This window comes from Bacillus rossius, chromosome 3 (assembly GCF_032445375.1).
Source record: "Bacillus rossius redtenbacheri isolate Brsri chromosome 3, Brsri_v3, whole genome shotgun sequence".
Classification (NCBI taxonomy): Eukaryota; Metazoa; Arthropoda; class Insecta; order Phasmatodea; family Bacillidae; genus Bacillus; species Bacillus rossius.
Window position 1 is genome coordinate 68554786 of NC_086332.1, and position 15215 is coordinate 68570000.

Here is a 15215-nt window from a genome sequence, read left to right on the forward strand (position 1 = left end):
TTAAAACATCCAAAATCCACTTCAAATTAAAAAAAACCTCCAATGCTACTATAGCCCAGCCTTGACAGCCCAAGCTATCAATTATTAAAGTTGCGATACTTCACAGTCAGCACGTAGGATAGCCTCTGCAATCTATTTACTGGTAGGCGAATCACAAATATTAGCGTGTGAAACTTCTTGAAAGTCGAACCCGACTTGAATTAGTTCATTCACACAGAAAACAAAACCTTACTTTTACAAAAGATTCCTTTGGAAACCAGTTGCCAAGAAATAGTTTATAATACTAAATGAAATGAATTGTAACTTTGTACACTGCGAACACTATTTTGTAGTGATACAGTTGTTTTCATGTAAATGTACAAATATCTGTAAATTTATATGAATATTTCAGTTCCATTTTACACACACATACACACCTACACACACACACACACACACCTACACACACCCACACCCACACACACATCCACACACACACACACACACACACACACACATATATATATATATATATATATATATATATATATATATATATATATATATATATATATATATATATATATATACACACACACACACCTATACGTGTTTAGGCCCCTATTCGAGGACCCCATTTTTTACCCTTAAATAGAGGACGGGAATACACAAACACTAACGTAGCTTCTGAGGACTATTACTTTAGCAAGCATATCAGAGGACCTGTCAGACTGAGGACCTTCACACAAAGTGTGTCTGGCGCTTTATCCGAGGACTGTTAAGTTTTACAGTTAACTGCAGGACTAGCAAAATCAGTATAAATGTTTCAACAAGACAGGGTTCCTGGTAGTCGTGTAGTCGAACCAGTGGTCATTGCTAAGGTGATACGGAGTCGATTCTCGGGGTTCTTCCGCTTTCTTCCCTCTATAATCCCGCTGCTGCTCCATTTACATTTGACTTCGCTTCATCGTTACTAAATACCTAAATGTTATAATTTCCGTAAAAGTTTTTTTTTGATAAAACCACTTATCAGAATTTGTGTATACATACAAAAAAAAATATATTTTTTAACTGAATTAAAACATAAATTTCGCTCCAAAAACTTCATTTATTTAAATGTTATTCACGAAAAAATTGTTATGATGATTAATTTTTCTATTAATTGAGATTTTGAACTATGAATTACAATTCAATATTTGTAAGAGAACCCGTAGAACCCCGTTTTTCAGTTCTATATGTTCCAATTCCGATATAAAAAAATAATTAATGTTTTATTTGAAGACATCAATTCTGCTGGTATTGAACGAAGGTTTCAACCAACCTAAATAATAAACTAGATAAAACTAGTGATTTAAGAATAAGAAGTCAGAACTATATCCTACTTATCGTATTAAAGGAAAAATTTAATTTTCATACATATTAACATAGAAATCTCAACATATAAAATATTTAAAAACCAACAAATAAATTCTCAACGAAATGTTTAAACAACAGTGCAACCAATAATAAGTGTGATACAATTACAAAAATGTATTCAGTTACATTTTATAAAAATTAAAAAAATTAAAGTATAATTAGTTTTTGGTAAGAGAATAAAACTTTACGAAATTCTTGTCCAAACGAATGTTATTAGTTTCACGAAAAAACTGAATTACGAACTTTAAATAAGAACTATATTCTACGAAAAACAATGGACATTAAATAGTTTAGAATATTGTTTCATGTTTAATATTTAGACCGCATGGTTATATTTACACACCAGCTTAAAATCAATTCTTAACCGAAGACTTTGTACTGCACCAATCAATCTAAGGACTTTTACACAGTTTGATATATACTATTTCATGTTAAATAAGAGTACCGCGTGGTCATTTACACATCAGTTTAAGCTCAATACTTAAACGAGGACTGTGTACTGTACCACTCAACCTAAGGTCTGTTACACAGTTTTATATACTGTTCCATGTTTAATAAGAGGACCACATGGTCATTTACACACCAGTTTAAACTCAATACTTAACCGAGGACTGTGTATTGTACCACTCAATCTAAGGACCTTTACACAGTTTGATATACTGTTCCATGATTAATAAGAGGACCGCGTGGTTATATTTACACACCAGTAAAAACTCAGTATTTTACCGAGTATTTTGTCTTTTATCACTCAATATAAGGACCTTTACAAAGTTTATATGCTGTTCCATGTTTAATAAGAGGACCGCATGGTTATATTTGCACATCAGTTTAAACTCAATACTAAACCAAGGACTGTGTATTGTACCACTCAATCTAAGGACCTTTACACAGTTTGATATACTGTTCCATGTTTAATAAGAGGACCGCGTGGTTATATTTACACACCAGTAAAAACTCAGTATTTTACCGAGTATTTTGTCGTTTATCACTCAATATAAGGACTTTTACAAAGTTTATATGCTGTTCCATGTTTAATAAGAGGACTGCATGGTTATATTTGCACATCAGTTTAAACTCAATACTAAACCAAGGACTGTGTATTGTACCACTCAATCTAAGGACCTTTACACAGTTTGATATACTATTATATGTTTAATAAGACGACCATTTGGTTAAATTTACACACCGGTTTAAACTAAATACTTAACCGAGGACTGTGTATTGTACCACTCAATCTAAGGACCTTTACACAGTTTCCAGGGTGGTGGTGTTTTTGTGTTTCTGGCGCCACTCCCGTCTCCCGTCCCCCTCCACCCCTCCATCCTCACTCCACCCTGCCCGCTCGTCAACATGCTCCATCGCAACTTGCAGTTCGTGGAAACGTGCGACTCTACACAAAATCAGCTCAACACGTGTGTCTTCTCTCCAGTGCTGACAACTTATTCGTCACTCAGTGGCGGATCCAGCTTCAAATATTGGGAGGGACCGATGACCCAGTACCCCCTACTTTAATTGTGCGTCCGAAAATTTCGAAAACTAACAGCTTCTCAAGGGGCTATTTGAACACATGTATGACGTCACGTAAACATAAATTAGATAAACAAGTATCACAAAAAAATTAAAAAGTATTAAATTGAAATATTGAACCAAATTCTAAAGGTCAGATGCGGCAGGAAGCCTATTATATTTTTTCACACTTCAGTTTTTCGACAGTTTTTTTTCTTTCAATGCGAAGTAGAGAAAAATCATAAAACGTTACCTGGTCCTAATCATCTCAGTGAACAGATATTTATTTCCAAACTTGGCCTTCCAATGTGCGCCAACTTACCACAAAAACTCATACATTCCCCTAACCTTTCTATTTTGAAATGCCTAGATTCCTAATGTACCAATTTCTAAAAATACCAAATAAATATTGGAATAAAATGTACTTATAAACAAAGTCCTCGTCATCAGCATACATAAATTAAATTTTTACATGTGAAATTTTTATAATAATCACATACCAAATTGTATTTTTGTCGCCATAATTTTATTAATTTAGAAATTTCTCTTGCTTCAAAAGGTTGAACCTTTATTTTTTTAATTGAGAATGTTATGGTTTTTTGTGCATTTTCCATTTGAATCTCCTAAATGAAAAAAATTATGGTCTGCGATTTTTAAATTTACTCCATAGAATAATCTATTCTCCTACAAAATACTAACAAATCACAGACAACACTTTAAAAGATCTGTTATCATGTAGATGAAACTAGAGATTGATAGATAGATACGTCAATTTCTTCAATACCAACTGGACACTGTTCAGTCTTGAAAAGAAAAATGTATGTTCATATGTTTAAATATAGAGAACACTTACGAAACTGATTATACAGTAGAAAATTTTTGTATTTATACATCTTTAATGCACCTGTACAGTAAGTTTAGGCTAAGGTTATTCTTCGAATAACTTTTGTTTCTGCTTTGATCGAAAACTTTTAAGGACGAGATACATTCCGATAATGGTTTTTATGTTCTTATAGTACTTCATGAAAGTTGTATAATTCTATGGGAGTGAAATGTACAAATGAAATATTCGAAACATATAAAGAATATCAACTTGAAAGTGTTAAAAACAATAATAAAGTTTTATAAAAACTATGTGATTATCACCATGTATGCCCTTATGTTTTCTTATTTGATTAGCATGCCGCTGTTTTAAATAAGTAATGAAGATGGGGTTGGAGAACGTTAGTTTAAATGTTTTGCATATCATAGCCGGATATATTTAAGGAGGTTGGGCAAAGGGGCATTAGTTCAGGTGGCTTGTCACATTGTGTGGGTTGGGGAGAAGTGAGTGGAACATTGTGTATAAATGTTATTTATTTATATACAGATAAAAAAATATTTTATCATATTGCATTACAACAAAAGATAAGGTACAAATCGGGCAAACTTTCGGCACCGGAAAAGTGAAAAAAAAAAAAAAAAAAAAAGTGCCGATCCTAAATACTGAAATACCTATGATGTAAATATAGGTAAATTACGTATTTTGTGATGTCATTTCTGTAAAAATATTTACATGAAGCGCTCAGTTTATCAGTGAAAACTGCCTACCACAAACAAATTTTAAGTTCTTACTTCCAAGAACCCTTAATGAAAGTAGCATTTTTCGTGGCTAGTCAGGAAAAATGTATATCAGGTGAGACAATATATATTTAGTTTCCTTGAAACGTGTTTATGTCCAATCAAAGTGTTGAAACAGCGTAAACATTTCAAGCGTTGGAGTAGGACGTTGGAAGGGGTGAAGGAGGGTGGGAGGTTGGGAGAGTGGGAGGGAGGCAGGCTGGCAGGCAGGGAGGGAGGTAATGAGGTACTCTCAACCCATTCTTAACCAAGTGCAACGTTGCCAAATTAGCGCAGTAGCTGTGTGTGGGATAGCTCACTTGCATTTTTCCAACGTTGCCTGAAACTGGTATCAATACACACACCAACAACAGAAGAGATATCTTGTATGTGAGCTTGTAAAGTAAGAGAAATTAGAAAGGGAAAAAAGATTAACTGTTACTAAAATACTGTTTACTCGCAATGATAATTAATTTTGTCCCCCTTGTTTTAATACATCTATAATGAAGAGTTGGAATGAACATGACATACGACGCGTGAAAACATGATAGCGATAAATAAATAATATGTTTGTTCGTATTTATAGATTCATAAAGAAACGCACATCTACGCATTAAAATCAAAAATGTTTTTTCAAACACTTTTGTATTTATTTACTTACTCAGGTACCGAAATGGATGACTCTGAGTAAAGCTCAACAAATATAAAACAAACTACCTCGAAAACCCCAACTTGTAAAAGTGTTAATTCACAACTCAAATTCTATTTTCCCGACAGAATGGTCAATTCTTAAAACCAGCATTTATTTATAGTCACAGAAAATGGCATCGAATGAAAGAAAAACTGATAGTAGAACTGGAATAGGGTATTTTTCATAGTACAGGTAACTAGAGATGATATTTTATTATATTTTTGATATATGTCTACAGAAATGACTTAACGGTTGTCTGTAAAAGTGCATTAAAATTTAATTGTGATACCTACCTTTTGCGATTATCGTTTTAAAACTGCATGTTAAAGACTTAAGTAGATAATATAATGTACATATGTAAGAACGCAATAACTTGCATTTGCATATGGGCGCAAGTTTGGTTTCGATGACACAAATTCACTTTGTGAGAACTAATTTTCATAAAAAAAATCTACCCTATCCAGTTTTTATTATCGTTACTTACATGATATTGACTACGAGAACTTGTGCAAAACCAATTCCCATATCTTCGCATAAAGTTATATCTAATAATTTATTGATATTACAAAAAAATAATTATACAAAATATTTATACGTAAAAAGACGTGCATAATTTAAATTAGCAGGCTATACATTATCAAGAAAATTCCCTTAAATAATACTTTCGTTGCACGGTTATCTTATTATAGTGTTGATGACAGCAGGAATTGCAACATAATTATTAGAGTGGAATCCTAACCAAATGGATGCCAACTCGGCCCTTATTTTTAGTACATTTAAAAATAACAAATAATATTTAATAATGTATGTTTTTAAAATATTAATTGAATATTAAGTACGAAAATTATATCACTAAAAATATTTATGTAGGTATGTTTATAAAGCAAGGCAAGGTTAAAATTTAACAATTCTAAATAAGTAAAACTACTTTAACTAACTATCTCTGTTATCCGTCACTACTTGTATGCGATTTTTTATGAAACGTTATTCATGCTGTTTCCGTAAAAAAAAAAAACAGAACATTGCTTGAATAAAGCTCGAGCTGCAAATAAACAGAAGAAAATGACTTCTTTTTATTAGGATGTAAACAATTTAACTTAAAGAAATTCTCCAAAGTCCGTACATATGTACACATTGTACAACATTGCACATTAAACTATGTTATACTAAATTGGTAAATAAAACTACTATATATGTTATCTAATTAAAAATGGCTTACTTTTTTCCCCAAATAATTTAAAATCTCGTACTACTTATTTACTTATATTTAAATGTAACTGTTCACGTTTGAAATTGAATTTATATTGTCCGTCTATTAAATTATCCGTCATAGGACCGGTCCCGAGGGTGACTATTAAATAATTAGGTTTTACTTAAAAAATATGTTTAGTCTGTAAATGTTAGAATAAAAATTAAATCTGTGTAAGTTGGAAACAAATAAATATTGAATTAAGATAGATTTCAACTTACAAAACGTGATTGGTTTAAGTTACTAAGCCATGACCCAACACACTCTTTCACTCCGCCACGAATATCTAAATTGGTGTAAATATATATATTTTCAAAAACATTATGTATGTTTTAGGTACACTTTTTTCTAATCACACGATGTTTGTCTGCTAAAGTGTTAAGGTTACTGTGGATAAATTTTTACGGTTTTTCCACTATCTTTGATGTCATCATACCCTAACACAACAGCAGACTTGAAACCCAGATTTTTCCATTCTCTTTAAATTTTCAAATCCGGAGTTTGTAATTGTGCCTATTACTTGCTTTGTCTTCCTTTTGATTGTAACACATTCTAGCATCACCTTTTGTTTCATCCAACGAGAGAACTGTAAAGCGCTCTCTTGTTGACACGATAGCAATTGAAAACACAAAATCTCTCAAGAGAGCAGCTGCTAACGGTAAAATAATTATTTTACTAAAGCTTCTATAAAAACTCAAAGATTTCCAAAACAACAGTAATTTAGCAGGAAGGCACGTGTTGTCTGACCGCATGTTGCTAAAAACCAGCCCAAGGAATATAAAAGTAGACAGAGATTTCACCCTTAGAATAAACATGATTTCTGTCCCCCCCCCCCCCACCTCCTCCTTCAGCTACTATCGGCTATAAATGATTCTGACGCTACTAACACAGCATAAAACCAAATGATTTAATTTTGACCCAAAATATATTAAATTCTAGGTTTTATTCGGAATTCATCCAGTACAGGATTTGGTATTTTAATACACATATACGTTTAAATAAAAAAGTCTTACGTTGTATTTCCTTGTCTTGATATTCATGTCAAAAAAGTTAAGTCTTTGTTTAATGTTTTATTACAGATTAAATGTGTTTAGATTATAAAATACTTGATTCACACTCCATTAACATCTTTGGGTTCTAAAATAACTTTATTAATTTACATAAATTCCCATATATTGAAATACATTATTGACAGAAGTTGTTATAAATATCGTAAAAATGCAAATAGGAATTTAAAATTAGTGCCTTCAAACACTCGTTTGTTACATTAATATACACATGGGCACAAAAATATTAATATACATGTCTGTATTGAAATACAAACTTTTGTCGAGGTAACGCTGCTCATTTATATTTGATGCAATTCCCATTATTTAACATCTATGCATCCTGTTTATTTTTTATTTAATTCATAAGCCAGACGTTTGCCAAATAAAACGATATTTTCTTGAGCTCGATTAAAAAAAATACAAGGACTTCACCCTGACGTGTAACATTTGTTGATTTACTTTTTTTTATTTAAAACCATTTGTTAAATGGTTTCCTTAAAGCTTGAATAGTAAACTTTATTTTCTTGGGTGTAATATATATATAATTTAACTCTGAATGTGAATGGCATTTTGATATTAGTACAGACGAATCGTTAGTGTTAAATAAGCACATCGTGAGACCTATCTTGTGACGACCCCCTGGGCTTCCCCGTGACGTCACGACTTCCAACCATGTTCCCGTTACTCCGCTGCGCCGGGGCAGTTATGGCCCTAACGCCCTTAGCGCGGCCCACACGGTGTTAGATGGAGACTTTCTGCGATTCTGACTTGTGCTCCAGGACACTTTTTTTGTTCTACCTTTATTTAACGAATTATTTTAAAAAAACTTAAAACCTTTCGCTTTAGATTTTCCAACCTTCATGCCGATATAAATTATTTTTTTGACAAAAATGGTTAAATACCTAAGCATCACCAACGCCTTCTTAAACACTTTAAACGTGAAGTTTCAAATCAGTTTCAGGTATATGATATTATTTCTTAGTTATCATTGAGAATAAAATTTTGAAATTAATAATCATTTTTAATGATACTACTCATATTAGATAAGCTTCTTTAGTTTACAGTAAATGCAAGGATAGTATTTATTTAAAATTTTCATTAACCTTTATTGCCATAGAAGTTCTAATTTCCAGTGCTAAGTATATATTAGGGCCTACTGCCACAGCTACATAACCAAGCTTGCATCTAATAATTAAATACATGGCATTTAGACTGAAAAGCAGGCTCGCTCGATAATACAGTTCATAGCTATCTTTAGAAAAAAATATTTGCCAGTTAAAAAGTTCAACATTTTTATAAAAATATATTTTATACAATACTTGATTTTTTAAATGTATAGACAATGGGTTTGAAACAATTCATTACAAATAATTTCAGCCCCTTTGAGCAATAGGTCACACAAAATTTATACCTACGCGTGAGATAAAAATGTAGCCGGCCTTAGTTTCATTTTTGACTGAAGTCAGTCGATAGTTAACTTAACAAAACTAGCTTTCCGTCTGCTTTAAAATAAATAAGTGTTGTTTTATTATTATGAGCTTATCTCATTCCTATTTTCTATGACCTGAAGATTGTACATGAAAAACATTTGTTTAGATAAAAGTCAACTTGTTACTGGTTGTAAAATTCACACGCTGTGAAAAATTCTGTTTGACGTTTTAACCAAGTCATGTTTAAAAATAATCTAATAATAAACATATCCAACAATTTTCCAGTAACAATAACATAATAAGTCTAAATAATAAATAAATTATCATCAGATAGTTTACTTAGATTTGAAACTAGGACTAAATTATCATATAAAAATAAAACTATTTTAGTGACAGCTGCAGAATAACACTACCATTGTAACATGGAAAAAATAATAATATGCTAAGCAATGGAGCCTTTTCATAGAATACATGTTTCATAATTTTGTTAAGTATATTCTTAAACTTCAAATATTACAAAAGGTCTATTGCATGACTAATAATTTAGCTTTTTCCAACCGTCTGTACATACAAAACATAACACACTTCATAACACTACATACATAACACACATACGCACACTTCGTCCACAGTAACATGAATAGTATTGGAATCCTTTCAATTTATTGTAACAGATTTTGGAAGTAATTTATAACACCAAGAATATTTTGTTCATTTTATTTCAACCAATTTAAACTGCACAGTATGAATAGTTTACAATTTTCATTTGTTTATTTATTTTATATTGTTACGTAAAATAAAAACTCGTAAATAATATTTATTTTATTTACAAATTTAACTAAATACCTACATATAACGCGTGTGCTACGTAGTTTTGGTGACAGTTACTTACGAAGTTCATAAAAATCAGAGTCGCTAAAAAAATTTTAAATAATGAAAAATTCTTAAAATGTAACTTATATAATATTTTTAGATGACTTGCAAACTTTCATATATATTAACACAAAGATAAGAGCGTTTTCATGTGACACTGTCACATAACAGTAGGTAATTATAGTATGTATGGGGACACCGGTGGGTGGTGGGGGAGCCGGGGAGCCACGGCGGCCATCTTGGTTTACGTCACTTCCGGCGACCATCTTGGATTACGTCATTTCCGGCGGCCATCTTGGATTACGTCATTTCCGGCGGCCATCTTGGATTACATCACTTCCTGCAGCCATCTTGGATTTGACCTTGACCTTTGAACCCGGAGGCCATTTTGTTTTTCTAGAACTTTCCTCCATTTTGTTTTCTAGATCATTCCGCCATTTTGAGTTTCGTCCGCCATCTTGAAAATCTTTATTTATTATCCGATTTTAATGAAAAAAATTTAAAATTTAAAAAAATTAAATAATCAAAATTTTAAAATAAAATTAAAAATATTATTTAATAAAATTTTAATTAAAAACCTACGCATCGAACACCCCACTCCTCTAAATTACAAATACATCATCTAGCACCCCCACCCCTCTGTTACAATGACATCGTCATCGAACACCCCACTCATTCCTGTTACAATTTTTCGTTACATCCACCATCTTGGAAAATCATAATTATTGACTTAGAAAATCAGGAAAAAAAATATACCATCGTTGTCTGCTGGAGGCAGCCATCTTATTTAGTGGAGACTACCATCTTGATTTCATCTGGTGGGTGTCGTCATCGGTTGTAGGTTTCTAAAGTATGTTAGTGTATGTAAGGTCGAGTTACAATTCTCTACCAACACTGTTATGAACCTTATAGACCAAAATCCACAGAATCCACAAGATCCACAAAATCCACAGTCACTTTGTTGTTGTAACCGACATTTTTTCTTAAAGTCTTATCACTTATAGGTTTTAACTAAAATATATGTTATCAATACTGTCGTTGTGGATGCGTTAGTTAAAGTAATGATAATTTAAAAAACATTTATTACTCCATCTTAGCTGACCAGAAATTTTTCATAGTCCTATCATACATGTAAACATACTAAATAAATTAATGTTTGTGTATTCGTGTTTAAAACTGCATGGAAGCAGATATTTAGGTGTTTGTGTATAATATCATTTCTTAGTGTTCGTGTTTGCGTTCCTGTGTTTAAAAGCTGCATGGAAGCAGATATTTTAGGTGTTTGTGTCTAATTACATGATCATTTTACGATATCAAATTAAGTATAAGTACCTTGAGGAATATAGGGCATTAATTAAAAAAAATAATAAGCGATATGTAGGTAAAATTATATTTACTGAATCAAAGAAATATATTGTACAAAACAAAACCCTCAAGGAGAGAAAAATATACTTGTCAAACGAAGCTATAAAAAAAACAGAAACTATATACAAAAACGAAAACTGTTTACAACAAAAAGACTGGAACTATACAACAGATAATTCATCTCCAACATAGCCGTGGGGAACCGTATGGATGCCATCCTCACATATTTGGCGCTTATCATCCTCCCATGTTATGGCCAGCTTATTTGTGCTCTCGCTATAGAGCACCTGCTGCCTCGAGCGTATGGCCCTAACTGCTACTCGTCGTGTGTGGTGATCGTGCAGGGCATCCAGGTAGTCACTGAATGTTATGCGGTTTTTGACCACACACCGCTGGATACCCTTGGCCTTCTTCTCAACTTTGTCACCACACTTGTATGCATACAGTTTGGCCCGCAGACCGACAAACTCACTCATCACTTTCCCCCCACACTCATCCTTAAACTTTCCGACAACCTTTTTGTTGATGGGGGAGAAGCAAGGGTGGTCGGAAGGGTAGCAGCTGGTGTCGAACTTCTCCATGAGTGTAGGATCGGCTTTGAGGTCATGGTAGAAATCATCGGTTTGTATCTCGTATACGAAACTATCGGTGTCCATGTATGCCAGATGAATGTTTTCTGCATATCTGGGTTTCATTGTGCTGTAATGGAAGTCGTACATGAGTGTTTTTGAGAGATCAAGTACTGCGAGTCCGGCATAGATTGGCTTATCGAAAATTATGGTCTCATGGTTCAGATGGACTAGAGTCAAGTTCGGTTCATACATTGTGCGGTCCTTGAAGGATGGACGACACACCAGTTTCTTGAACCGCTTCTCGGAACATACCAACTCAATTTTGAGCCTCCGCCTCTTGTTCTCAATCAGTTTCCCGAAAGTACTGTTTACAACGAGCTTAAAGAACTCCTTCTCGAATTCGTTGGCTGCAGCCTTGCGCTTATTGGTGTTGAGCTTAATGTATGGCTCCAACCACGCCGACTGCTCAAACTGGAGGACTCTGTGTACCTTAGTAACTATCAACCCATGTGATACTGCTTGCTGGAGGTTTCTGTAGTGTACAATGTAATGTTCCTTAATTTCTAGTGTTGTCATGAGCTTTGATTGTTTGGAGCCGGGCGGACATTGATTGATGGGGAGAAACGGAAGGTCTTTGTGACTTTCGTGGAGTTCAGTAGGGTACTCCACGTCACATTCGATAATGTACCCGATAGGAGAATTTTCTGGAATAGTCATGACATCAATAGATGTGTCTGACCATTTGAAATGTCGAATCGGAAGCGACAGCGACATCGCCCACCCGTACAAATTATTTGCATCAATGTACTGTAGATATGTGGATGGCTTGGACACATCATGTGTCTCAGGAACGTATTTGTTGTTACCCACACAATGACGTTTGATGCTTTGCGCTACACCCCCACGAATACCTGCTTCCACAAACATATACATATCGTAATCTGTCAGAAGCTCGAGTTGTACTCCTGTGGTGCGAAGCATCGCATCGAAAGCGAACCCAGGACAGGAAATGTAGTGTGACGGGTCTAGACTGTACGTCTCCAAGCAAAGACTGCGAAAATTCTCGAATACGTCCGCCAAAATCAGGACATCCGTCTTTAGGTACAAGTCAGCGTACTCCCCCAAAGTAGCACACTGAAACTTGTCCCAGACATTTTGTGCGTGAGAGTAATCCGCCTCGGAAATACCAGAATCAGTCAGAATATTAAAGAACTCATCGATAGATGGAAGACTAGTATCGTCTAGTCGAGCAAAAGAATCAACGAAGTCGTAGGGGAAGACTCCCTTGCGAGTAACCAACTCCAACTCATCAGGAGCGAAAAACTCAGCAGTACTGACAAACTTGTCTGCAGGCAAGAACTCTGCGAGCGAAGCAAGACCCCGACTCATGAAACGGAACGTATCGACAAACTGAATGCTGAACTTATCATGCAACTTCTTGGAAAAAGTTATCAACTTCTCTTCCGAATTAGGAATGATGAAGATGTCTTTAGTGTCGTACCCCAACTTCCTGATAATGAAGTTCTGGTCGTACGCCAGGTTGTGGAAGAACACAATCATCTTTTTCGGTCTGCGCCTGAGAAGGTTGCAGTCATTACATGCAGGTCCAATAAATTCGCCGGTGAAGTGATTATGATCACGAACTTTCTTTACGACCCCTCCAAACTTTCCTCCACAGTAGCAACAACACCTTGCTTGCAGAAAAGCAGTGTTTTGTGCATGTGTGAGCGGAGTCATAGGAACAGACATAGAAAATATTTTCTGCACGTCATGTCCAATCTCCACAATGCGGGATATGAATTTATCTTCTGCGTCACAACCGCGATACACTTCAGGCTGTGAAGGAAGTGAAGAAGTGAGGTGTACTGGAATCACGGAGTTATCTGCTTTCACGTAAATGCAGTAGCTGTACGCTTTATGCTTTTGATACTGCAGTGTGTATGCTTCATCAGGATTCGGGTGACATGTATGGATTTTCTCCAGAATAGCTTCAAAGTCGCAATATACCACGATGGGAATTTTATCACTGTGATGGAAGTTTTTGAACTTCAAAACAGGAGGCAAACCATTTTCATCAACCTGGGGCATTTCCATCCTAACAGCAGCATGCTGTTTACAGAGCTCACTGTGTTTTTCCAAACACTGAAGACCAGTAAGCCCGCTAACCCTATCCTGATCATCATAATGCTTGAAGCATCTTTTGCAAACATGAATAGCCTCAGTGTGTGTAGTGATTTGGGACCGAACCAGAGCAGAAAAATTATTGATGTAGGCGAAATGGGACGAATTGTCATTGACCAAGAGCAGAAGATCGAAATGATGTTCTTTTTCTTCAGGAGCGACTCGTGCAGGAACAACATTCAGATTCTCGTCGATACTGTAAATGTTGATGGAGACTCCGGGGTTCTGTTTTTCAAACAGCGGTATTTGCTTGATTGGAGTAGGGGAGTCAATGTTGTTGAAGTTGAACTTCCCCTCCAAGTCATGGTAGCGCTGGTTGACACGTTCAGGATGCTCACCTTCCACGTACTTAACAAGAATTGACCACTTGAAGCACATGTGGTCTTCGAGGTTTTGCGGATTGATCACAGCGTATTTGTCTTTGATGGAAGTAGGTAATTCAATGTAGGAGCTGGCACGGAGTGGATCAAGCTTGTTTATTCGGAGTTGAAGTCGCTTAACGGCCGACAAAGTCCATCCGGACCCCTTACCCATGTAATCTTCCTCCTCCTTGCAGATCTTGGAGATGGACTCGGTAACTGCCTCCTCCACCTCATGAACTGCGTAGAGGGGAACATTCATGGTTTTGAAGGCCCTCTTGTCTTCACAGGCATCTACTGGTTTTTCGTAGTCGCACTCAAGAACGACATTAAACTTCAGCGGTCCATTCTCTTCAATCTCCTCCTCAAGTTGGCTTATTATTTTTGCCTTGATGGAGTCCAGGTACGTACAAATGTCCTTGGCAGAACTTGACGTATTTACAGCAACATAAGTCTTCAAGTTGCCCTTGAATCCCACTTCGGCGGTGATGAAGCCATGGGTATTGGCCAAACCCGCGCCGGTCACCACCTTTGTTCGGCTGGTCGATGGTTTAGGCAGTACTGCTGGCTTAACTGCTGCCATTCTCTGCTTCTTTGTTGGAGGCGGAGCAGGCCCCTTGCACACCTTAATGTGGTTGCGAAGAGTGTCAGCCCTGACGAACTCTTTAGCACAGTTCGTGCAGGAATGTGCTATGCGGTTAGGGTTAAGACCGCAAGCCGACTTCTCATGTAGTCTGGCGACATCAGCACGGGCGAAGGCCTTATAGCAGAAGCTACACCGGGTGCCTGATGTCGTGGCGACAGCACCAGTACATGTTGACAGGTGCTGCTGCATCTTGTCGCTGCGTGCGACCATCTTGCCACATAGGTGGCACTGCTGGTAGTCACGATGCTGGTTCTCGGCACACTGTCGCTCGTGCCGGTAGCGGTTCTTAGCTGCCGTGAA